This window comes from Narcine bancroftii, chromosome 1, assembly GCF_036971445.1.
Source record: "Narcine bancroftii isolate sNarBan1 chromosome 1, sNarBan1.hap1, whole genome shotgun sequence".
NCBI lineage: Eukaryota > Metazoa > Chordata > Chondrichthyes > Torpediniformes > Narcinidae > Narcine > Narcine bancroftii.
Genome location: NC_091469.1, coordinates 480,343,642 through 480,368,994, shown reverse-complemented (window position 1 = coordinate 480,368,994; position 25,353 = coordinate 480,343,642). Strand labels below are relative to the sequence as shown.

The 25,353-nt window shown below is 47.0% G+C and overlaps 1 long non-coding RNA gene across 1 annotated transcript; it reads right to left on the bottom strand.

Annotated features, from left to right (window-relative positions):
* Positions 1-23,419: 23,419 nt before the first annotated feature.
* On the bottom strand, positions 23,420-25,346 carry LOC138753881 (uncharacterized). The gene is made up of 2 exons (XR_011351480.1): positions 25,235-25,346; positions 23,420-23,580 (listed from the first exon to the last, which is right to left on the bottom strand). It is a non-coding gene; the product is annotated as an uncharacterized lncRNA (long non-coding RNA).
* Positions 25,347-25,353: the final 7 nt, after the last annotated feature.

Below are 25,353 nucleotides of genomic sequence, written 5' to 3'. Positions count from 1 at the left end.
CATCTTGATGTGGGGTTCTGACCACTCTTTTCCTCTCGCTGATGCTGTCTAACCCACTGAGTTCCCCCGGCACATTGTCCATGACCAGCATTTGACACCTCTTGTGTGTCTCTTGGCATTAATGATACGGGGCAACCACGAAAACTACTTGGCTAGGTTTGGGAACTCTACAATCTCCGAGACCACATTTAAAGTACTGTGTTTAGTCCTCATCACCTCATTATAGGAAGGATGTGGAAGTCATAGAGAGGCTGCAGAGGAGATTTACCAGGATGTTACCTGGATTGGAAAATAATTCTTATGAGGCAAGGATAGCAGAGCTGGGACCCTGCTAATCTTGTGGTTTGGTTGGTGTGGCAGTTAGCACAATGCCTTTACAGTGCCAGCGATCGGGACCGTGGTTTGAATCCTGTGCTGTCTGTAAGGAGTTTGTTCGTTATGCCCTTGTCTATGTGGGTGGTTTTCCCTGGGGGCTCCAGTTTCCTCCCACCATTCAAAGCGTACCGGGGGTGTAGGTTGATTGGGTGTAAATTGGCTGGCACGGATTTGTGGGCCGAAATATCCTGTTACTGTGAAGTAGGTCAAATTATATATGAAAAAAAATCTCTTCAGAGTATAGAAGGATGAGAGGTTACTGAATAGAGGTCGAGAAGATTATGAGAAGCATAGATGGGGTGGACAACCAACGCCTTTTCCCCAGGGCAGGAATAGCAAACACCAGAGGAAATCTCTACAAAGTGAAGGGAGGGAAGTTTAGGGGAGACATCATCGGTAAGTTTTTTTTTACACAGTGTTGTGGGTGCCTGGAATGCCTCACCAGGGAGGGTGGCAGAGGCTGAAATGTTAGGGCATTTAAGGGACTCTTAGACAAGTACATGGATGGAAAAACAAAAGGGTTACTGGGAAGGAAAAGCTTAAATTTTTTTGATAGGAATATATGGGTCAGTACAACATCGATGGCCGAGGGTTTTATATATATGTGTGTGTGTGTGTGTGTGTGTGTGTGTGTGTGTGTGTGCGCGCACGCGCGCGTGCGTGTGTGTGTATATGTTCTATGTTCTTAATTAAAATTAAACATTAAGAATCCATGGTTGATAAAAGACGTAAGAAAAAACAGATTAAGGAAAGGCATTCATTAAAGATTTGAGGATCAGAGCAGAGGAAGGCAAGAGGAAGCACAAAACATTAAACCGAGTGGTTAAAAATGAATACCCTGGGATAAAGATTCTGACCATCCACCCCATCAATGCCTCATGATTTTGTAAACTATTAGGTCACCCCTCAGCCTCCTGTCATTCTGAATGGACAGGACGGATTTCACGAGGTTTCCAGAGGAAACAATCCAAGTTTGTCCAACCTCTCCTTGTAGTTCATACCCAGCCATTCTCAAGCTATGGCCCTGTTAGAACTCTGCGCAAAGTTTATGCCCCCCCCCCACCTTTCCCTGTGAAACAGTCACTTAGTTGGTTTCCTCTGTACTTTCTCCTTCCAATTATATATATAAAAAAAAACTTTAAATGTGCTGTGGGGCCATTTGCCCCTGTTGAGAATGGCTGCATCTAATCCATTCCACCAGACCTGGATTAACCATTAAGCAAAATAAGATCGTGCTTCATACACCAAGGGAAGGGGGAACCATAGAGTTTTTCCAGTGCTGGATCTACCATGGTGCAGCTGAACAAGGGCCCCACAATAAGCACCCCCCCATAATAAATGGAAAAAAGTTGTATGCAAGATATCGTGGGGTCTGGCCTGGAAGAAAACTGAATTATTAAGCTATTATTTCATATTCAGCATTCATTGAGACTTAATGTCTTGTCAGTTAAAGAATGGAAGGGTTGAGGGGGGAACCATTGTTGGGCTGTTCTTAGGGCATAAGTTGGCCTTAATCCACCCCTGCATGCAACATTCTGGTAAATATCTTCCAACGTGGAATGTCGGCCTTCATACTTAGAGGGATTGAAGTTAGCAGCAGGGAAGTTCTGCTACAACTGTTCAAGGGACTGGTGAGGCTGCATCTGGAGTAGTGCGAGCAGTTCTGGTCTCCTGACTTGAGGAAGGAGGGATTGGTTTTGGAGGTGGTGCAGAGGAGGTTCACCAGGTTGACTCCAGAGATGAAGGGGTCGGGCTATGAGGAGAGATTGAGTCGTCTGGGACTAAACAATGGAATTTGGAAGAATGAGCAATATTATAGAAATGTATAAAATTAAGATAAAGGTAGATAATTTGTTTCTATTGGTAGAGGAGACTAGAACTTAGGGACATAGCCTCAAGATTCCTGGTAGTAGATTTAGGACAGAGATGAGGAGGAACTGGTTTTCCCGAGGGTGGGGAAACTGTGGAATTCACTGCCCATTGATGCAATGGAGGTGACTTCAGTAAATATACTTAAAACAAGGTTGGATAGGATTTTACATTGTAGGGGACCTGAGGGGCCTGGGGAAAAGACAGGAAGGTGGAGATGAGCCTATCGTCTGATCAGCCATGATTTCATTGAATGATGGAGCAGTCTCGTCGGGCCGGATGGCCGATTCCTGATGCTCTAGACCCTTTCCAAAGCCTCCACTTCTTTCCTGTAACTGCCTGACTGAAATTTCACACAATATTCCCAGTGTGGTCCAACCAAAGTTTTCCATAGCTGTAACATGACTTGACTTCCTTATTTCTGTACTCAGTGCCCAGGCCACTGAAGGCGAGCATACCATACGCCTTCTTTACTACCCTCTCCACTCATGTGGCCACTTGCTACGAGCGATTATCTTGGCGTCCCCAGATCCCTTAGTACACCTGGAAACAAAAAGTCGAAATAAATTATTTTTAAAAAATGTAATTCATAGCATTCTTTGCAATTGGAATATGCTGCAATACAACAAATTGGGTCGATTCTCATTCTGAATGGACAGGACGGATTTCACGAGGTAAAGCCTTGCTGAATCAACAGTGAATTTTATTGGATGTTACAACAAAGAGAAAAGGCAAATGTTTCGTTGGCAGAAGGCAAGTGTCAGGGAGGATACAGAGAGATAGTGACCGGCTCAGTGATTGGCCAAAAGGTTGGCAGATGGAGTGTTAAGTGGCAAGAAACTCCATTGTTCAATTTGTTAGCAAGGGTCGGTTCAACAACACCATCTATGAATTTGCAGATGATACTACGGTCGAGGGTTGTATAAAGAGGGGCGATGAGTCAGCTTGTAGGAGGGACATTGAAAACCTGACCGAATGGTGCATCAACAACAGCCTTGCACTCAATGTCGCCAAAACCAAGGAGCTGATTGTTGAATTCAGGAAGGGAAAACCAGACATTTACTACGATCCAGTGATCATTGAAGCATCAGAGGTGGAGAGGGTGAGCACATTTAAGTGTGCTGACCGGCTGCATCACGGTCTGGTATAGACAAACCAATACTCCTGAGTGGAAAACCTTGCGAAAGATGGTGGACACAGCCCAGGACATCACAGGCAAAACCCTCCCCATCCTTGAGAACATCTACAGGGAACGCTGCCATTGGAGAGCAGCAGCAATCATCAAGGACCCTCACTTCCCAGCACACGCTCTGTTCTTGCTGCTGCCATCAGGAAAGAGCCAAAAGATTCACACCATCAGGTTCAGGAACAGCTGCTCCCCCTCCACCATCAGACCCCTCAACAACAAACTCCATCAGGCACTCATTTAAGGACTTTTGCACTTTATCATTTATTTTTCCTCCTGATATTGCAGTCAATTTGTTTACATTTCTTTTATTTGTTTACGAGTACATTGTGTGCAGTTATTTTTTGCACTGCCTATTAGTGGTAATTCTGCCATGGCCGCAGGAAAAGGAATCTCAGGGTTGTATGTGATGTCACGTATGTCCTCTATCAATGAATCTGAATCTCACAAGGAAGGCAAATTGTACATCGGCATTTATTAAAAATTGCTCCTCACTCAAGTGGCCCCCACCGCCTTGGTTTGCCCTGTGTGGGTAAGATGGCATCAGCCTCCTGGCGCAGCAAGATGGCTGCCCTCCTTCCTCCTCTGACGATGATGGTGCCGAGTTTGAATTTGAGTCACGGCAAGATGGCCACTGAGCTTGTTCACGCCATTTCCTCACTGCCACCCTCTGTCGGCATATAGCGCGGCAAGTAGGTTCAGATGAATTCGGGGCAAATGGGTTGAAGCTGGAGTTGGATCGGAGCGGTGCAGGTCACGGACTTCTCCTCGTGCGGCAAACCCTCACCCAATGTCCTTTCTTGCCACAGCTGGGGTACACGGAGTCTTTAGCCGGGCAACGCAATTGAGAACGCTGGCTCTTGCCAGAGAAAAAGGCATGGGAAGTGGCAGCCGTTCATTAGGGCTGGGGTAGCGGGAGCACCTAGGTGAGTGAGCTCGCTGGCTTCGAGATAGTCATTCTCGAGCTTGGCCTGTTCCAACAATTTGGCCAGTTCAACGTGGCTAGTTAGGTCCTTCTTACCCGACTCGAGCAGTTGCTGCCTCATGAACCTCGAGCGAACCCCCGCAACGAGAATGTCCCAGATCTATTCTTCTTCATGAACATGGCCTGTGGCTGCTTTATACTTGCTCTTCTTGGCAAGCATCCATAGATTCAGCAGGTAGTCATCGATGATCTCTCCTGGCCATTGGCGAGGTAGAGTGGGTCAGTGCCTCGCGAGGACCTTGTTTTGCAACTTCAGGTATCAAGCCTTCAAAGCCTCGATGGCAGCATCACTACCCTGTAGTGTAGAACCTGATGACTGCATACCCTTTCATTCCTTCCCTTGAAATGAGTGAGAACCCCCTGAGTTCTTACTAATCCAATTTACTACCCTATCATCCAAATCATTAATATATATATGACAAACAACAATGGACCCAGTACCAATCCCTGAGATACTCCACTCGCCAACGGCCTCCAATTTGACAAACAATTTTCCACCACTACTCTCTGGCATCTCCCATCCAACCATTGTTGAATCCAGTTCACTACTTCAACATTAATACCTAATGCTTGAACCTTCCGAACTAACCTTTTATGTGGAACCTTGTCAAAGGCCTTACTAAGGTCCATATGGACAAGATTCACAGCCTTCCCTCATCAACCCTATAAGATTTGTTAAACATGATCTACCATACACAAAGCCATGTTGACTACTCCTAATCAATCCCTGTCTATCCAAATAATTGTATATACCATCTCTAAGAACACTTTCTATTAATTTACCCACCTCCGACGTCAGACTCACAGGCCTTTAATTACCAGGTTTACTTTTGGACCCTTTTTTTAAAACAGCGGAACAAAGTGAGCTACCCTCCAATCCTCTGGCACCTCCCCCTATTTTTACATTAACCTCCCTCAGCATCCTATGGAATATCTTGTCAGTACCCAGAGATTTATTCACCTTTTTATTTCTATTTATCTCCTCATTAATCTGTGTATTTTCCATGACCTCACTACCAGATTTCCTTACTTCACCTGCCTCAATATTCCTTTCCTTAGGAAATACTGAAGAAAAAAAAAATCATTTAAAATTTCCCCCATCTCTTATGACTTCTCAGGTAGCCTACTCCTCTGATCCTCAAGGGGTCCAATTTTATCCCTCACTATTCTTTTAATGTACCTGTAGAAACCCTTTGGATTTATTTTTACTTTGTCTGCCAAAGCAGCGTCATATCTCCTTTTAGCCTTTCTAATTTCTTTCTTAAGATTTTTTTACACTCCTTATATGCCCCAAGCAGTTCATCTATTCCCTACTGTCTATAAATCAAGTAATGTAGAAGGCTAGAATTTCCTCCATTAATTTAAACAAAAACAATTTGATGGAGGAGCTCAGTGGGTCATGCTGTATCAGTGGGAGATGGTCAGAACCCTCTTCACCAGGGTGGGGAGTTTAGGCAGTATTATAAGGAAAGGGTTCGGAGGGGACTGGGGAACTGCAGTGGGGTTTGAATGATTTTGGATTGATGGGGAGAGGGAGGCATGCCATTGGGAGATAGAGCCAGTTGACTGGCAGGTGCCAAAGAGAGAGACAGCAATATGTGGACAGGCTTATGAGGGAAGGGGCAATATTGGACCTTATGCTGGGAATGAACCTAATTAATTAACTGTAAGGGATCATTTTGGGATCCTTAGAACATTACAGTCTGTGCCTTGTCCCACTGATGTGCACTCAATCTATAGCCCTCCATGTCTCTCCCATCCATGTAGTTGTCCTAATTCTTCTTAAATCTTAAAATGGAGTCCGCATTCACCACTTCTGCTGGCATTTCGTTCCATAGTCCCACCATTTTCTGTGCAAAGATGTTCCCCCTTATGTCCTCCTAAATCTTTCCCCTTTCACCCTTGACCCATGTCCTCTGGTTTGTATCTCACCTACCCTCAGGTTCTACCTCTCTTTCTGGTGCTCTGTGGTCCAGCAACTCCCATGGTCTGGCACATTTGATTCTGCCGCTGTTAGTACAAACTCCTTACAGACAGCGTGAGACTTGAACCCCGGTCCCAATTGCTGGTTCTGTAAAGGTTGAATCTGTCATGATTGGGTCCAGGGTTCAAATCATGCACTGTCTGTAAGGAGTTTGATTTAACGCCCCAATTGCTGGAGCTGTAAAGACGTTTCGCTAACCACTACATTAACCGTGCCCCCCCACAGTATTATTATCTGTTTTAAGCTTTGTTCTACCTTTAATATGTTTACATAGGGGGTTCCTTTAGGGTCAATTTCTGTTTTCTGGCACTTTCTGTGGTCCAGCAATGGCCAGGTACCAACATCGCTGGATTAAAGTGGTACAACCTGTATTTACTCTATCTCCCTCATAATTTTAAATACCTCTATCAAATCTCCCCTCGTTCTCCGACATCCAGGGAATAAAGTCCTATACTCTTGAACCTTCATCTTTAACTCAGTTCCTGAAGTCCGGGCACCCTTTCTATCTTATTGATATCTTTTCTGTCATGACCAAAACTGCACGCAATACTCCACATTTGGCCTTTTCCAATCACTACTTTGATTTACGAAGGCCATTGTGCCAAAAGCTTTCTTTTTCACCCTATCCACTTGTGGCTCCACTTTCAGGGAATTATGATCTGTATTCCCAGATCCCTCTGTTCTACCACACTCCTCAGTGCCCTACCATTTACGTCCTTTCTTGGATTGTCCTTCCATGATGTAACATCTCACACTTGTCTGCATTAAATTACGTCTGCCATTTTTCCAGCTGGTCCAACTCCCTCTGCAAGCTTTGAAAACCTTCTTCATTGTCCACACTGCCTCAAATCTTGGTGTCATCTGCAAACTTGCTGATCCAATTTATCACATTATCATCCAGATCATTGATATAGATGACAAACAACAATGGCCCCAGCACCGATCCCTGAGGCAGACCACTAGTCACAGGCCTCCAGTCTGAGAAGCAATCACCCACCACTACTCTCTGGCTTCTCCCATCCAGTCATTGTCGAATCCAGTTCACTATTTCACCATAAACACTGATGCACGATCAATTACACAAAGACCGAAGTTGTTGGAAACTGAAGGCTTTTATTAGCTTGAGATGGACAGCATCCCTTGTGTTGCTGGCTCAGCCTGACCCGGACTTGAACTCGGGGCAGGCTTGCGGCATGAAAAAGGGGATGAGTCACAAGCTGGCCAGTGAGAGCAGGGCCGTACAGAAAAAGTCGTGCCATTTACATACACAATAGTGGTCACGTCTCCAGAATGGAGGACCATCGCCTTCCCAAGATCGTGTTATATGGCGAGCTCTCCACTGGCCACCGAGACAGAGGTGGACCTAAGAAGAGGTACGAGGACTGCCTAAAGAAATCTCTTGGTGCCTGCCACACTGACCACCGCCAGTGGGCTGATATCACCTCAAACCATGCATCTTGGCGCCTCACAGTTAGGCGGGCAGCAACCTCCTTTGAAGAAGACCGCAGAGCCCACCTCACTGACAAAAAACAAAGGAGGAAAAACCCAACACCCAACCCAAAAATTTTCCCTTGCAACCGCTGCAACCGTGTCTGCCTGTCCCGCATCGGACTTGTCAGCCACAAACGAGCCTGCAGCTGACGTGGACATTACCCCTCCATAAATCTTCGTCCGCGAAGCCAAGCCAAAGAAGAAGTGGTTTCACCACAAATATCTATCGTCTGAATCTTCCTGACTAATCTCCCATGTGGGATCTTGTCAAAGGCCTTACTAAAGTCCATGTGTCTTTCCTTCGTCAACTTTCCTGGTAACCTCCTCTAAAAACTCTACAAGATTAGTTAAACACAACCTACCACCATGTTGACTATCCCCAATAATTATATATCAGATCTCTTAGAACACCTTCCAATAATTTACCTAATACTGGCGACAGGCTAATCGGCCTATAATTTCCAGTGTTTACTTTTGGAGCCTTTTTTTAACAACATGAGCTATGCTCCATTCCTCGGGCACCACACCCGTTGCTAAGGTTATTTTAAATATTTCTAACAGATTGTGGTGATTCAACCACTACACTGGCCGCACTCCTACCAGCCGACTGCAGGGGGCAATCACTGTACCTGCAGGTAGGCAACCTGGGAGGCTGGCCCAACCATGCTGGCTGTCAGTCACCGGCCTGTATAAAGACTCGAGTTGGCCCCTTTCTAAATCAGTTGGGCATGTGAAACCAGAGGCTACAGAGACCTGGTGTTCACCTGGAGTTCAACTTTAAGATGATTAAAGCCTGTAGTAGTCTTTGTGATTGCTTGCTGCACCACACAGAGCCTCTGCAATTTCTACACTAGCCTCCCTCAAGGTCCGAAGGAATATCTTGACAGGCCCTGGGGATTTACCCACCTTTATTTACTTTAAGACAGCAAGCACCACCTCCTCTTTAATCTGTTTAGGTTCCATGACCTTACTACTTGTTTTCCTTACTTACCACGACTCTGCCTGTTTCCTGAGTGAATACTGTTGGGAAAATCCCATTTAAAATCTTTTGCATCTCTTTTAGATCCAAACATAGTTGACCTCTTTGATTGTCGAGGGGATCAATTTTGTCCCTTACCAACCTTTTGTTCTTAATGTACCTGCAGAAACCCTTCACATTGTCTGCCAAAGCAACCTCATGTATTCTTTTACCCATCCTGATTTCTTTCTTGATGTTTTATTTGCATTTTGTATACTCCTCGGGTACCTCATTTGCTCCATGTTGCCCATACCTTGTATACACCTCTCTCTTCTTCCGAAACAAATCCCCAATATCCCTCGAAAACCAAGGTTCCCTATGCCTGCTAACCTTGCCTTTGATCCTGACAGGAGCATGCAAACTCTGTACTCTCAAAATTTCAACTTTGAAATCCTCCACTGACCTTGCACATCCTTGCCCGAAAACAACATATTCCAATCCAAGCATTCTCGATCCTTTCTCATTTCCTTAAAATGACCCTGTCTCCAATTTAGAATCTCAACCCAAGGCCCAGATCATAATCAACTTGAAACAGGTGGCCTTGTGATCTGTGACACAATTCTATTAGCTATAAGGTCGCTATAGGTTAGATTTCCAAAGAACAGAGAAGTGCCATTAATTCACATGTTTTGGACTTGTCCAAGTCTAGAAAAATATTGGAGTGAGGTTTTCTACACTTTATCTATAATTTTTAATATCGATTTAGTACCGAATCCTTTGGTGGCCATCTTTGGTATAATGGGAGGGAATGATTCTTCTTTGTCCCTGGTTCAGGGTCGTGCTATCTCTTTTGGCATGGTGTGTGATTTTACTTAAATGGAAGGATGCTGCCCCACCGACTCACGATCAATGGCTGCGTGAAATCATGTCTTGTTTGAATATGGAAAAGAGTCATTATTCAGTTAATAATTCAGATATAAGATTCCAGACGTGGTGGGGGGTCATTTATGACTCACTTTCTTTCTTTATAACTTTACTTCAACGTAATTAAATTGTCTGACTCGTACCTTTTCCACATTCTTTTAATACTAATCTTATACAGCATCTGGGCAACGTGGTGAGGCAGGGGCTTGGAGTTTTTCTCCTTTACTATTTCCTTCTCTCTTTGTGTTTCCAAAAAGATATATATCATTTAGAATATAAATTATGGATATGATTTAAAATTCACGTTTCAAACGGAGGGAGGAAACTAGAGCACCTGGGGGAAAATCACGCAGACTCAGGGAGAATGTGCAAACTCCTTACAGACAGTGCCAACTTCGAACCCAAATTCACTGATGCTGTAATAGCATTTCGCTCGACAGTACACCAACCATGCCTCCTGCCCCCCCCCCACTCTCTCTCTCTCTCTCTCTCTCTCTCTTTCCTTTCCCCGCTGTGTCTTTTCTCAGAGCCAGAATTAATTCTCACCTGTCCTCTTATCATATCCAATTAACACCTTTCCTCTGGTTGATCTGGACTCCTCCTCCCCCTCCCCCTTTCTTCCCACTTTCTTTCCTCAGCCTTCAATTCAAACACTTGCCTTTTTTCACTCATATCTTGAGGCCCGAAACTTGGGTAATATATGGATGCTGTGAAGCCTGCTGAGTTCCTCCAGCATTTCTGTGCTTTGATTTTGGTCAGAGCGTCTGAGGATTTTTATGTTTCTCCAGCTTCCTTTCAGAAACGCTTGGATAACCATGGGGAGTTAAACAGGGAAATCTGCAGACCCTGTGATCGTAGTGCAATACACAAACATGCTGGAGAACCTCAGCAGGCCATGCAGTGTCCATGGGAAGCAAAGGGAAACCAATGTTTCAGGCTCGAGCCCTTCGTCAAGGCAAAAGAAAAAGCAGACAGGTGCCTTGACGAAGGGCTCAGGCCCAGAACGTTGGTTACTCTTTGCTTCCTGTGGACGCTGTGTGACCCGTTGAGTTTCTCCAGCACATTTGTGTGTTGCCATTGACCCCAAGCATCTGCAGATTTTCCTGTTTAACTCTGAAGTCCACAGCCTGTACCACTGAGAAGGTGAATGGGAACGCTGCCACTTGCAGATTTCCCTGCAAGCCACACATCAACCTGGTTGGGAAATGCATCCCTGGTCCTTTATTGCTGCGGGGTTTAAATCCTGGAGTGGAAGACAGTCATGGATTATACAGCCTGGAAATAGGCCCTTCTGCCCAACGCACCCATGCTGATCAAGCTCATCCCATCTTCCCCATATCCATCTGAACATTTCCTTTCGATGGACATACTGTATGTGTCCCCCCTCCTCAACTGCTTCCTCTGGATGTTCGTTTCACACACCCACCACCCTCTATGTGAAAATATGATGGGCATTACCAGTTGCCCCAAAAACCACAAAGACCAAGACTGAGGGGAACGATAGGCTTTATTGGACAGAAGACTTGAGCAGGCCTGCAGGCAGGGAAGGGAGAGGTGGCTCGACCTTTATGGCCTAGGCCACAGGAGAGTGACATCAGGGGGTGGGCCAGCCCGTGCCTTGACAATCCATATCATTACAAAGTATTTGCACAATAATCCTTCCATCAGAAAGACCGTGATGATTGAAGAAGGCAGTTTGCCACCACCTTCCCCGATATTGGTTTCACCAACAACAGCCAGATTCCCAAAAATCGAATAAACAACAAAAAAAACCAAAGAGAAGGGCTCCACTCCTATCTCAGGGCAAGTAGAGAATGGGGAATAAATAATGGAGCTCCCTAAAGGCCGCACGGTTAGCGCATCGCTATTACAGTACCACTGACCCAGGTTCGAGTCCGGCTCTGCCTGTGAGGAATTTGTACGTTCTCCCTGTGTGTCTGCGTGAGTTTTCCACTGGGGGCTCTGGTTTCCTCCCACATTCCAAAACCATAAAGGAATGGTGATGGTGGGTGGGAGGGGGTGGGGTGGGAGGGGTGGTTGTAGGTTTATTGGGATACTTGGGCGGCACAGGCTGTTGGGCCGGAAGGGCCTATTACCGTGCTATATATCTGAAAAGAAACCCACATCTTGCGCATGGATTAAGTGAAAGATAATATTTCTGACTCTCGGCAATGCTTTTAGCTGAAGAGGTCGCTTTGTTACAGTTCCTTTCACACTGATTTAAAGGCCAATTAAATTTCATCAAATAAAGTACCGTGGTTTATGGCCTTTGAAATTTCTGTTCTTCTTTTGCTTTTTTTTACCCTTGTTGAAGAAATGGATAACTTAGACTTGTACAGCAGCATTAACCTGTCAAAGTTGCCAAAACAATGCTTTTGAGGGGCAGTAATTGTTAGGAAAAGCAACAGTCAATATATACACAGTAATGCCTCACAGACAGCAAGGAGATATTTATGGTGAGATACATAGAACATTACAGCTCAGTACGGACCCTTCAGCCCACAATGTTGTGCCGACCCATGTAAACCCACTCCACATCAATCTAGTCCTTCCCTACCTCACACCTGTAACCCTCTATTTCTTTTGCATCCACCTGCCTAAGAGTCTTTTGAATGTACCTGCTTCCACCATCACCCCTGACCACACATTGCAGACACCCACCACTCTCTGATTTAAAAAAAACCTTCCTCTGACATCTTCCCAAAACTTTCTTCCACTCACCTTAAACCTCTAGTATTTGCTATTGTCGCCCTGGGAAAAAGGGGCTGGCTGTCCATCTTACCTCAGCCCCTTATAATCATAAACACCTCGATTAAGTCGCCTCCCGTCATTTGTTGCTCAAATAGAAAAGTTCTCGTTTTGTCAGTCTTGCTTCATGCGACATATATAAATGTTAAATGTAGAAACTTAGCACGGTAACAGGCCCTTCCAGGCCCTCAAGTCGGCACCACCCCATTGCACCCAATAGACTTATAACCCCCTGTATGTTTTGAAGGGTGAAAGGAAATCTGAGGAACCCACGCAGACTCAGGGAGAAGGTACGAACTGACAGCGCCAGATTTGAAGCCCAGTTGCTGGTACTGTAACAGCCTTCCGCTAACCAGCTCAAATGTTCTCCAAGTCAGGCAACGTCCTGGTAAATCTCCTCTAAACGTTCTTCAAATCATCCATAAGGAGTCTCTGATCTTATGTCGACCATTCTGCCCATCCTCCCCATGTTGGGCTCACCTCACTGAATTGAAATCAATAAACTGAAGTTGCAGGAATGTACAAGATAGGATAATAATGGACCAAGATACAATGATGAAATTTGTTCTGTGAGCAGAACAGTTGGACATCTCCAAAATACCACAGCTCAGTTAGCTCAGGGAGTTGGCTCGACGCTGTTACAGTGCCAGTGACCCAGGTTCGATTCCGGCGCTGACTGTAAGGAGTTTGTACATTCTCCCCATATCTGTGTGTGTTTCCTTTGGGTGCTCTTCCCACCCTTCTTTACAAGAGTTGCAGGTTAATTCGGGTATTTGGGTGGCATGGGCTTGTTGCCATGCTGTGTGTCTAAATTTAAATTGAACAGGCGAGACCCATTAAGAAAAGTGCATAGTTACAGAGAGAGCGATTCGTTGGAACAGAGCAAAGGCAACATCGTTTTGCTTTTTAATGATTTTGCACGCCCTCTTCAGACAACGATCCCAGTAGATCATGTGGTTGTGGGGGAGGGAGACCCCAGTGATCCTCTCTGCCACTCTTATGGCCCTGGGGATCAACCTCCGATCCATTTATCAGCAGCGACCATACCTCACCGTGATGCAACCGGCCAGTTCGCTCTCGGCAGAGCTCCTGCTGAAAGCTGACGTGATGGTGGCCGGTAGCCTTGGCCACTTCAGTCTTCTCAGGAAGTGGAGTTGCTGTTGAGCCTTCCTAACAAGTGAGGAGATGTTAAAGTTTGTTGTTGAGCGCTTTCACACTCCCGAGCCTTCTCCCCAAGGGTGGGGGGGGGGGGGTGGAGTGCGTCTGGGGTGTGATGGGCCCTTCAGTGTGTTGGGTGCCTTTAGCTCAGTGGGGTCTGTAGCGGGGAAGGGAAGTGTGCATGATGTTCTGGGACACAGTCACCACTTTCAAAATCTTGAGCAGAGCGGCTCCTGTATCTCATTGCGATGCATTCAACAAGCCTGCTTTTGATGGAACCCCTCCAGGGATCGTTTGACAAGGGGATGCGCCAAACCTCCTCAGTCTTCTCAGAAAGGAGAGGCATTGGTGCGGTTTTCTTGACTGTTGCTTCAATAAGTTTGCTCCAGGTCAGGGGATATTTAGTAAAAACACAAAACTGGAGAAACTCGGCAGGTCAAACAGTGTCCTTTATCTAGCAAAGATAAAGATACAGAACCAACGTTTTGGGCTTTAGACATAAACATAAAGGAGACTGTTTGACCTGCTGAGTTTCTCCAGTGTTGTGTATTTACTTCAACCGCGGTGTCGGCGGACTTTCGTATTTTACATTGGAGGTATTTATGCAGGTCTGGAGACCATTCGTATTTGCATTGCTCTCTGATTTTACTTGCCCTTTATCATCCACGTGTTGGTTTTACCCATGAGAAATTAATGCTGATGGGGGAGGAACCGACTTTGCACATGTAATCTGAATGGCACGCTGTTTGTGAATTCTGGCCCTGGATGCGTTAAATTCGGAAGGGTGAAGGGAAAATTCACAAGAATGTGAGTCTGTGGAATTCTCTGCCCAAGGAGGCAGTAGAGACTGCCACGTTGAATTTTATTTGAGGCACAGAAGATAGAATTTTGAACAGGGACTTAAATGGTAAGGAGAGGCTGCTTTTTGCTCAGGGACCTTGTGCCCAGGTACTTTGGAGGCTTATGGAGACATAAGGGAACATAGAACATTGCAGCACAGTGCAGGCCCTTCTGCCCTCGATGTTGTGTTGACCTTAAAAAAAAGAATCCCTCCCTACGCCATAGCTCTCCATCCATGTGTCTAAGTCTCTTAAATGCCCCTATTGTTCCAGCCTCCACCCCAGCAATGCATTCCAGGCACCCACATCTCTGTGTATAAAAAAGCGTACTCCTGCTGTCTTCCCTAAACCTTCCTCTCTTCAGTTTGTACAGATGTCCTCTGGTGTTTGCTTCCCCCACTCTTGGAGAAAAGGTGCTGACCGTCTACCTCATCTGTGCCTCTCATAGTCTTGTAGACCTCTATTAAGTCACCTCTCATCCTTCTTCACTCCAAACTGAAAATCCCCAACTCTGCTAACCTTGCCTCAGAAGATATATTTTTCAATCCAGGCAACGTCCTGGTCAGTCTCCTCTGGATCATTCCCAAAGCTTCCACCTCCTTCCAATAATGAGGTGACAAGAAATTTACACAATATTCTAAAGTCCACTGTTGAGAACCAATGGGGAATGCTGCCATCAACGAGCAGCGGTGATCATCAAGGATCCACACCACCCAGCATGCGCTCTGTTCTTGCTGCTGCCATCAGGAAAGAGGTGTAGGTGCTACAAGACTCACACCCCCAGGTGCGGGAACAGCTGCTACCCCTCCACCATCAGACTCCTCAATGACAAACTCAATCAGAGACTCGTTTAAGGACTCTTACTTGTGCATTTCATTGATTTTTAAAATTCTCTCTGTGTGGCACAGTCAGTTTGTTTATTTTTCTTTATTTGTTTACATTTGTTTTTTTGTACTGCAAATATGTGGTAATTCTGCCTGGCCCACAGGAAAAAAGAATCTCAGGGTTAAATGTGATCACATGTATGCAGTCTGACAGTAAATCTGAAACCTTTTAGACCAGTAGTCTTCAACCTTTTTCTTTCCACTCACATACCACTTAAGTATTCTCTTTGTCATCGGGTGCTCTGTGATTAGGAAGGGATTACTTCAGGTGGGATGTGAGTGCGGGAAAAAGTTTGAAAACCACTGTTTTAATCGTCCCTCATTGACTCGTTATGTGCACGGTTTCATAACTCCAAAGGAAAAGGGCCAATGACAATTTTTCTCAAGCCAAATATTTCAGGAACAATTGGGTTTAGAGCAGGGATTTTCAACTTTCCCTTCCCACTCACATCCCTCCTTAAGCAATCCCTTACTAATCACAGAGCACCGATGGCATAGGGATTACTTAAGGTGGGACGTGAGTGGAAATAAAAAGGTTGAGAACCACTGATTTAGATTAACCTACTCTGGGAAAAAGGCTGTGATTCTCCAACCGGATGGCATCAATATCGACTTCTCCGGTTTCTGCAAGTCTACTCTCCATTCTCCCTCCCTTCCCTTTTTCCTTTGTCTTCTATCCCTTAGCTCTCCATCACTTCCCTCTATATTCACAGAGCTACCCTTCCCTCCCCCCTGCTTGCTGCTGTGCCCCCCTCCCTTATCCACCTGTTACCTCTTGCCTTTGGGACCATGCTCCCCTCTCCACCATTTTGTTTGGGCACCTACCAACATTTTTCCATATCTTAATGATGGGCTTATGCCAAAAACCTTGGTTATGTACATTAATCTTTACTATATAAAGGACACCCTTTGTCCTGCTGAGTTTCTCCTGCGTGGTGCTTTTACTTCAGCCACGGTGTCCGCAGACTTTCGAGTTTTACTTTTGAGCTGCATCTGCCACTTTTTTGTCTAAATCCGCATCCTGTCTGTGTCCTGGTATAACCTACGACAACCTTCAACACTATCCACAACTCCTCTGACCCTTGTATCATTCGCAAACTGACTGATACATCCCTCTGCATCTTAAAAGGCTCCAAAAGTAACCCTGGAAATTGTCGGCTGGTGACCCTGACATCTGTAGTATGTAAATTATTGGAAGGTGTTCAAAGAGATCGGATATACAAATATTTGTATAGCTGGGGACTGATTTGGGATAGTTAACATGGCTTTGTGCGTGGTAGGTTGTGTTTAATCAATCTTGTACAGTTTTTAGAGGAGGTTACCAGGAAATTTGATGAAGGAAAGGCACATGGACTTTAGTAAGGCCTTTGAAAAGATCCCATGTGGGCAGTTAGTCAGGAAGGTTCAGACGCTATGGTGAAGTAGTGAACTGAATTTGACAATGGCTGGATGGGAGAAGCCAGAGAGCAGTGGTGGATAATTGCTTCTCAGACTGGAGGCCTGTGACTAGTGGTGTGCCTCAGGGATCAGGGCTAGGACCATTGTTTGTCATCTATATCAATGATCAGGGTGATAATGTTGTCAATTGCATCACCATGTTTGCAGATGACACTATGATTGGGTGCGTGGACAGAGAAGAAGGTTTTCAAATCTTGCAGAGGAATCTGGACCAGCTTAGACAGAGTAAAGGTCAATCAACTTTTTCAACTGAGAGGGTAGGTGAGATACAAACCAGAGGACATGGGTTAAGAGTGAAAGGGGAAAGGTTTAGGGGAAACATGAGGGGGAACTTCTTCACACAGAGAGTGGTGGGAATATGGAACGAGCTTCCAGCTGAAGTGGTGAATGTGGACTCAATTTTAAGTTAAGAAGAATTTGGACAGGTACATGGATGGGAGGGGAGTGGACTGGGTGCAGGTCAGTGGGACTAGGCAAAAAAAAATGGTTCGGCACAGACTAGAAGGGTCGAAGGGGCTTGTTTCTGTCCTGTAGTGTTCTATGGTTCTATCATTCTAAGATGGTGCTCTCTATAAACATGATCCTCAGTTAGGGGAACCTTCTTGCCTACAACCATGAGACCAGAAGACATAGGGGACAGAATTGGACCATTTGGTCCATCGAGTCTGCTTTAAACATACAGCATGATATCAGGCCCTACTGGTCCACAACCCCATGCTGACCAAATACCCCAATTAACCTACAACCCCTGTACAGTTTTGAAGGGTGGGACGAAACCGGAGCACCTGGAGAAAACCCATGCAGACAAGGGGAGAAGGTACAAAATCCCTACAGACAGCACGGGATTCGAACCCAGGTCGCTGGCGCTAACTGGTAATACATCATGACTAATGTATTTTCCCTCTCCATCCCATTCTTCTGCCTTCTCCCCATGACGTTTCACACCCTTACTAATCAAGAGCATATCAGCTCCACTGCAAATCTACCAAATGATTTGGCTGCTATTGCCACCTGTGGCAACATATTCCACCAATTCACCATCCTCTTAAGAAATTCCTCCTCTGAGCTAAAGGGACATCCTTTTGTTGGTCCTGGACTCTGCTATCACTCTATCCAGCCCTTTCAACCCACCCTCTTGAGCCTGGTAAGAACTTTATAGCATTCCTTGTGTCGTCTCAGTAAGGTGCCGTGTCATGGAACATGAGAAATAGGAGCGTGAGTAGACCAGTTGGGCCTTCGAACATGCTGTGCCACTCATGAATATTGTGACTGATCTTTTAACTTATCATCTCTGTATGCATTGAAGGCCCAAAAAAATCATTAAGCTGATTTAGCGCATAGAACATTGAGCACTCCATCACAGTATAGGCCCTTCAGACCACAATGTGGTGCACACCGATGGAAACCTACTCCATGTCCCTATCATACTAGCCTTCACCACTGGCTCTGGCACCTTCCTCTGACATCTCCCCTAAAGTTTCCTCCACTCACCTTAAACAGATGTCCTCTGGTATTTACTGTTGTTGCCTCAGGGAAAAGATGCTGGCTGTCCAACCTACCTCGTCACCTCTCATCCTTTGTTGTTTCAAAGAGCTTTGTCAATCTTGCTTCATAGGATGTGTTCCTCAACCTAGGGATTATCCTCGTAAATCTATTCTGCACCCTCTCCAAAGCAGCCTCTAATGAGGTGACCAGAATTCAACGCAATAGCCAAATTCTGTCCATGACCTCATGCACTGCCAAAAGGAGGCCACCTGGAAATTGGAGGAGGAACGTCATCTGGGAACTCTCCATCAGAATGGCATTAGCATCAGTTTCTGCTGGACCGCTCCCCATTCTCCCTCTCTTTCCTATCCCCCGTCTCCTATCCTCCACCTCCCATTCCCACTTCATTCACAGAGCTATCCCTCCTTCCCCGTTTTCTTTTGTGCCTTCCCTCCCTTATCCACCGAATTCCTCTTGCCTGTTGGCCTGTGGTCCTCCCCTCCACTGATTTTATTCGGGCATCTGCCTTCATTGTGCTCGTACCCTGATGAAGGATTGAAGCCTGAAACATTGGTTACTTATCTCTATCTTTCCTATATAAAATAGGCCATTTGACCAGCTGAGTATCTCCAATATATGTGTTTACTACAATTCTCGAAGCATGATCTAACCAGAGTTTTATAGAGCTGCAACATTACCTCACAGCTCTTGAACTCAATCCCCTGCCTAATGAAGCCCACCACACCATACGCCTTTTCAACAACCGTATCACTTGCGAGGCAAACTTGAAGGCCCCCAAGATTTCTCTGTTCCTCCACACTGTTAAGAATCCAACCATTAATCATGTTCTCTGCCCTTTTGGTTTGATTTTCCAAAGTGCATCGCTTCACACTTATCTGGATTGAACTCCATCTGCCACTTCTCCACTCAATTCTGGTTCCTGTTGTCACCAACAACTACCGTCCGCACTATCCACAACTCTTTTGGTGAATGGAAATGGTGCCCAAACCTTTACAGATGTCCAGGATATAGAATGCCAAAGGTTCTCCTTGGTGAAGCAATTCCTCTGTATAATTCCTAGATCTCGTATCTCACCCCGAAACTGCGCCCATTGATCCTAACCCCTCATCCAGAGCCTCCCTGTATCTAACTTGACAAGGCCTTTGATAAATTTAAACATACAGCACAGTAACTGGTCATTTCGGCTCATGGGTCCACGCCGCCCAATTTGCACCTGATTAACCTACAACCCCAGGTACGTTTCGAATGGTGAGAAGAAACCAGAGACTCCAGGGAAAGCCCACACAGCCATGGGGAGAACGTACAAACTCCTTACAGGCAGCGCAGGTTTTGGAACCCTGGTCCCGATCACTGGCACTGTCAAAGCGTTGTGTAACCGCTACGCTGACGTGCCGCCCGTTCACGAATGCGTCAATGATATCTCCTTTCATTCTTCTAACTTCTGGGGAATTTATCCCCTGTCTCAAACTCTCAACATGCAGCAAACCTGCCATCCCTGGAACCAATCCAGTGAATCTTCACTGCACTTCCTCTAAGGCAAAGACATTTTTCTTAATAAGCAAAGACCCATACAATTGCAATAAGGCTTCCTTATTCCTGTAATTAAATTCTCTTGTAATAAAGGACCACATATCATTTTGCACTTTTACTCTCTGGCTGCACTTTCCTCAAGACACCACATCCTTGAGGTGTCTCACCTCAAGTCTCTCACCCTTGAACAAATACTTTGTCATCCTGCGATTGCACCAACGAGGATGTTTACACTTGGGTTGTATTCCATCTTACATGCCCTTGTCTCCTCACAAAATCCATCCAAATTCCCCTTTAGTACCTCTTCTTCACTCTCAGTCCCACCTATTTTTAAAAAATCTGGACATACAGCACCATGACAGGCCTTTCCGGTCCACAAACTCGTGCCGCCCAATTAACCTGCAACCCCTGCATATTTTGAATGGTGGGAGGAAACCGGGGCACCCGAAGAAAACCCACTCAGACATGGGGAGAATGTACGAACTCCTCACCAACAGTGCCGGATATCCCAATTTATGCCTTTATATTTAGTATCTCTTTATCTTCTCCCGAGGCACTTCAAGTTAATTTATTGTCTGTTGGTGTATTTTATGTAACTGTGTTGATTATAGATTTCAAATTCATTGAAAGAATACATACATGACATCACATACAAACCTAAGAATCTTTTCTTGTGGGCCAGGCAGAGTTATCCCAAATTGGTAGTGCAAAAAAAATCTACATGATGCATACATGAAAATACAGAAATGTAAACAAACTGACTGTGCAATACAGAAAAAAAAAATCAATGAAGTGCAGAAGTAAGAGTCCTTAAATGAGACTCTGAATGAGTTTGTCTGATGGAGGAGGGGTAGCAACTGTTCCTGAACCTGGTGATGCGAGTCTTATGGCACCTGCACCTCTTTCCTGATGGCAGCAGCGAGAACAGAGCATGTGCTGAGTGGTGTGGATCCTTGATGATTGCTGCTGCTCTCTGACAGCAGTGTTCCCTGTTGATGTACTCAATAATGGGGAGGGTTTTGCCTGTGATCTCCTGGGCTGTGTCCACTACCTTTTGGAGGGCTTTATGCTCAGGGGTATTGGTGTTCCCCCATACGAAACCATGATGCAGGCAGTCAACACACTTTCCACCACACCTCTGTAGACATTTGCCAGGGTTTCTGTTGTCACACCAAACCTCCACAAACCTCTGAGGAAGTAGAGGTGCTGACGTGCTTTCTTCACGACGCCATTGGTCCGTTGGGTCCAGGAAAGATGCTCTGAGATCGTGACTCCCAAGAACTTGAATTTGCTCCCCCTCTGATCCCCCAATGATCACTGGATCGTCCACCTCTGGCTTTCCTTTCCTGAAGTCAACAATCAGCTCCTTGGTTTTGGTGACACTGAAGCAAGCAAGAATTTCATTGAGGATCTCCAACATTATGTGTTTACTACAATTCTCTAAGCGTGATCCAACCAGAGTTCTAGAGCTGCAACATTACCTCACGGCTCTTGAACTCATCCCCTGCCTCATGAAGCCCACCACACCATACGCCTTTTCAACAACCGTATCACTTGCAAGGCAAACTTGAAGGCCCCCAAGATCTCTCTGTTCCTCACAGTGTTATGTCGAATTTTCAGCGTTTATAGGAAGGGAGCCAGAATGAATTTAGACACACAGCGTGGTGACGGGCCTTTTTGGCCCACGAGTCCGTGCTGCCCAATTAACCTACACCCTTGTTATGTTTTGAACAGTGGGAGAAAACCGGAGCCCCCAGGGAAAACCCATGCAGACACGGAGAACTTTTCCGACCAAACCAACATTTCCATCAGATCAGTTTTACTAGTGTTGATTGAGGAAGAAGTATAGATGGGCATGGGAGAAGGATTGATCCTGTCCCTTTCACGTGGTATATGGAACGTTCTCTGCCCACGGGGGGGAAGCATTCAGTCGACACAGCCAAGACCCATAAGCTCCATGAGCACTGAACTTGACTTTGAATTGCAGACTGTAAAACCATGGGTTCGCTGCAGAAAGTAGAAAGATTCACACATCTGTTGTTCCCACTGGTTGATGCATGGAAATATCCCTGATTGACGGACAGAGGGAGCTGCTGGACAATATGTGGCAGCGGGTGTCCCGGCGCAAGATGTGGGCAAGAGGGTGGGTTGGGGGGAGCTGCGCAAGGTGTGCAAGCTGAGGGATGAAATCCAGGGCAGTGGTGGCCCAACAGGCAGTAAATCTTCCCCAGGCATTGAAACCACGTCCCCAGAAAGCACAGTGCGGTGTATCTTCTCCATTTTTAGTACAGTTTGAGATGGGGACCCAAATTATTTTACTGTCAAAAGGCACCTTATTAAAGTGAACTCAGTCCGGTGAAGGGGTGGGAGGGAACGACTTCAGGTCCCAAGGAGGGGCGGTTCGACGTTGAAACACCGTAAAACCAAACAACTTGGGGGTGGGACAGAGGCGGCGACTCTGGCTCCCCACAAAAGAGGAAGTTTTGCAAAACGAAAAACTTTTCCAAAATATCAACCACGTTTGGAACTTTATCCAGTGGGGTTCGCTTCCCCTGGGGGGGGGGGGGGGGTTCAGTTCTTTAAACCCTCCCTCCAGCATCTCCCTTTAAAGGGATTTTCAATCTTTTCTTTAAAAAAATTCCCTGATTTCCCCCTTTCCCATAGTTACTTCTCTGTATTTTCATTCAAACGACAGCTTTGAATTAAAGATTTATTATAAAACGCTTTATTTTTAAAATTATTATGAAGACAGGAGTCGGCTGCGAGCGTGTTCCCAGTTTCCATCAGACTGGTCGGTACCGCGGGCCGGCGAAGAAGTCGATACCCAAAAAAATTCTTGGAACGAAATGGGGTCAATCGGAGAGAGAGAGAGATAAAGGCAGAGATTGATGGGGCGAGGGAGCAGAGAGAAAGAGATGGGAGAGAGAGGTAGTGATAGAGAGAGATAGAGAAATAGAGATATTAGAAAGAAATAGACAGTCAGAAAAAGAGTGCAAGAGATAGAGAGAAAGAGATAGAGAGAAATAGAGATATTAGAAAGAAATAGACAGTCAGAAAAAGAGTGCAAGAGATAGAGAGAGAGAAATAGAGATATCAGAGAGATAGAGAGAAATGGACAGTCAGAAATAGAGAGCAAGAGATAGAGAAAGAGAGTGTGTGTGTGAGAGAGAGAAAATGATAGATAAGGCAAGGGAAGTGGTAACCAAGGTTTTACTTTCGACCTGAGTATTGCGGGTAAATTGCCTTTTTCTCTACCTGGAGCCAATGGCCAGGTAAGAAATGACCATCATTTCACCCTTCAGTGGAGCCATCTGTTTATTTTGGATATTAAAACAACAGAGAGCAGGTGGCGGCCCTGGATGGTCAGGGGGAGGACTGAGCAGGGAATCCGGATAAAGCAGGGAAACTTTTAAATCCCTGTTATCAGAGTGAATTGCTCCGACATACAACAAGAAAATAATTAATGTAAATGGGAAAACATGTTAAGTAATACTTTATCTATAGTAGTTAATAATTCACACACATTTAGTTATCAAACTGCTTTTGTCTTTATTTGCCTGCAGCTGTCACCATCTCCCTGGATCTGCCTCCTAGTTCCCTTATCTTTTGACCTGTCGATTTGTGATCGATCTTTTCCTTGGCTCATGCATCTAGGTCTTCATTTGGTTTTGGTCCATCTGTGTCCCTGGGGTTTTAAAGCAGCAAGCTGGCACGTTATTTTAGTGGCATGGCAGTAAATCATACCTCTCTTCTTCCTTCCCTTTTTCTCCTCCCCCCACCTTCTCTCTCCCCCCCAACTTATTCTCTTTCACCCTCTCTCACCCTCTTCATCCCTCTGTTTTCCCCATCCCACTCATCCCTCATTCTCTTTCCCCATCCCTCTATCTTCCCTGTCCCTCTCTTTTCCTCTCCCCTCCCTCTCTCGCCCTTCAAACCCCTCCCTCGCCCTCCCCCCCTCCCCCCCTCCCCCTCTCTCCCCTCCCTCCCCCTCCCCCTCTCTCCCCTTCCCCCACTCTCTCCCCTTCCCCCACTCTCTCCCTCCCCCTCTCTCTCTCCCTCCCCCTCTCTCTCTCCCCCTCTCTCTCCCTCCCCCCTCCCTCCCCCCTCTCTCCCTCCCCCCTCTCTCCCTCCCCCCTCTCTCCCTCCCCCCTCTCTCCCTCCCCCTCTCTCCCTCCCCCTCTCTCCCCCTCCCTCTCTCCCCCTCCCTCTCTCCCCCTCCCTCTCTCCCCCTCCCTCTCTCCCCCTCCCTCTCTCCCCCTCCCTCTCTCCCCCTCCCTCTCTCCCCCTCCCTCTCTCCCCCTCCCTCTCTCCCCCTCCCTCTCTCCCCCTCCCTCTCTTCCCCTCTCTCTCCCCTCCCTCTCTCTCTCCCCCCCTCCCTCCCTCTCTCTCTCTCCGTCCCTCCCTCTCTCCCCCTCCCTCCCTCTCTCCCCCTCCCTCCCTCTCTCCTCCTCCCTCCCTCTCTCTCTCCCCCTCCCTCCCTCTCTCTCTCCCCCTCCCTCCCTCCCTCTCTCCCCCTCCCTCCCTCCCTCTCTCCCCCTCCCTCCCTCTCTCTCCCCCTCCCTCCCTCTCTCTCCCCCCCCTCCCTCCCTCCCTCTCTCCCCCTCCCTCCCTCTCTCCCCCTCCCTCCCTCTCTCCCCCTCCCTCCCTCCCTCTCTCCCCCTCCCTCCCTCCCTCTCTCCCCCTCCCTCCCTCTCTCTCCCCCTCCCTCCCTCTCTCTCTCCCCTCCCTCCCTCTCTCTCTCCCCCTCCCTCCCTCTCTCTCTCCCCCTCCCTCCCTCTCCCCCTCCCTCCCTCTCCCTCCTCTCCCTCCCTCTCTCTCCCTCTCTCCCTCTCTCCCTCCCTCCCTCCCTCTCTCTCTCCCCCTCCCTCCCTCTCTCCCTCCTCCCTCTCTCTCCCTCTCTCTCTCTCCCCCTCCCTCCCTCTCTCTCCCTCTCTCTCTCTCCCCCTCCCTCTCTCTCTCCCCCTCCCTCCCTCTCTCCCTCCTCCCTCTCTCTCCCTCTCTCTCCCTCTCTCTCTCCCTCCTCCCTCTCCCCTCCCTCCCTCTCCCCTCCTCCCTCTCCCTCCCTCTCTCTCCCTCTCTCTCCCTCTCTCCCTCTCTCCCCCTCTCCCCTCTCTCCCCTCTCTCCCTCTCTCCCTCCCTCCCTCCTCCCTCTCTCTCCCTCTCTCTCTCTCTCCCCTCCCTCTCTCCCCCTCCCTCCCTCTCTCCCCCTCCCTCCCTCTCTCCCCCTCCCTCCCTCTCTCCCCCTCCCTCCCTCTCTCCCCCTCCCTCCCTCTCTCCCCCTCCCTCCCATCTCTCCCCCTCTCTCCCTCTCTCCTCCTCCCTCTCTCCCTCTCCCACACCTCCCATCCTTCTCTCCCCCCCGACAGGCGGGCGGGCTGGGAGGTTCCCGCCAGCAGGCGACGCCTCTGAACTCGGGGCTCCATGTGTCAGAGTCCATCAAACGCGCCGCCACATCCCA